General features: G+C 48.5%; 1 pseudogene; it reads left to right on the plus strand.

Annotated features, from left to right (window-relative positions):
• Positions 1-800: 800 nt before the first annotated feature.
• LOC126215484 (5S ribosomal RNA) lies at positions 801-918 on the plus strand (annotated as a pseudogene).
• Positions 919-1,481: the final 563 nt, after the last annotated feature.

Raw genomic sequence — 1,481 nt, forward strand, 5'->3', positions numbered from 1 at the left:
GCAAATTGCTGCACATTACAATGCTGGGCCATCAACAAGTGTCAGCGTGCGAACCATTGATCGAAACACCATCGATATCAGCTTTTTTGCAGCCGAAGGCCCACTCGTGTACGCTCGGTGACTGCACGACACAACGCTTTACGCCTCGCCTGCGCCCGTCAACACCGACGTTGGGCTGTTGATGACTGGAAACGCGTTGCCTGGTCGGACGAGTCTCGTTTCAAATTGTATCGAACGGGTATGGAGACAACCTCATGAATCCGTGGACCCTGCATGTCAGCAGGGGACTGTTCAAGCTGGTGGGGGCTCGGTAATGGTGTGGGGAGTGTGCAGTTGGAGTCATATGGGATCCCTGATACGTCTAGATACGACTCTGACACGTGACACGTACGTAAGCATCATTTCTGATCACCTGCGTCCAATCGTGTTCATTGTGCATTCCGACGGACATGAGCAATTCCAGCAGGACAATGCGAAACCCCACACCTGACACTCTATTCGTCAGCCCCTTTTTTAGGAATGCGATTGCTTATCAAGTTGAAATTTATGTTGCGTGGCGGTGTCAAAGAGTTACCTTTCTAAGTGAATCCAGTCAAAAGATACGGTCATTTATGTCACTTATTTTGACACTCGCAAACTCACTCACCAAAACCTACACGGGACTTCCAGTTCGACTGGAATCATGAAATTTGGCAAGAAGCAAGGCTGCACAGTGTACATATAAAGGGAAAAAATGCGAAAAGCGTTAATGTATAATTATATCGCACGAAAAAATATTCCTCATGTCATTTGTTTTCCGAGCCGACGACCTTGCCGCAGTGATAACACCGGTTCCCGTCAGATCACCGAAGTTAAGCGCTGTCGGGCTGGGCTAGCACTTGGATGGGCGACCATCCAGTCTGCCGGGCGTTGTTGGGAAGCGGGCTGCACTCAGCCCCTGTGAGGCAAACTGAGGAGATACTCGACTGAAAAGTAGCGGCTACGGTCTCGTAAACTGACGTACGGCCGAGAGAGCGGTGTGCTGACCACGTGCCCCTCCATGTCCGCATCCAGTGACGCCTGTGGGATGACACGGCGGCCGGTCGGTACCGTTGAGCCTTCATGGCCTGTTCGGGTGGACTTTAGTTTTACTTGTTCTCCGACGTCGAACTTAAAATTTAAACAATCAGTAATTCTGCCTTCGGGTTTCGGGTTGACTGGGTCGAAATGGTAAAAGTGAACCGTCCAGCAAGGAGTGATTTTATCATTCATATGATGAGATTCGGAATTTATCCATCATCAGATATACAGGAGCAATTACTGGCCGCAGGTACGGTATTTTTAAGTTATATGTCAAACAGCAACATTCGCAGACTGCTGTGGATATCTAACAATGTATAAATTCCGAAACGCGTCATATCAGTAATGAAGTCATTCCTTGCCTGATGTTTGACTTTTACCATCGCGACCCAGTCAGACTAAAGGCAGAACTACTGATTATT

Source organism: Schistocerca nitens, chromosome 12, assembly GCF_023898315.1.
Source record: "Schistocerca nitens isolate TAMUIC-IGC-003100 chromosome 12, iqSchNite1.1, whole genome shotgun sequence".
Classification (NCBI taxonomy): Eukaryota; Metazoa; Arthropoda; class Insecta; order Orthoptera; family Acrididae; genus Schistocerca; species Schistocerca nitens.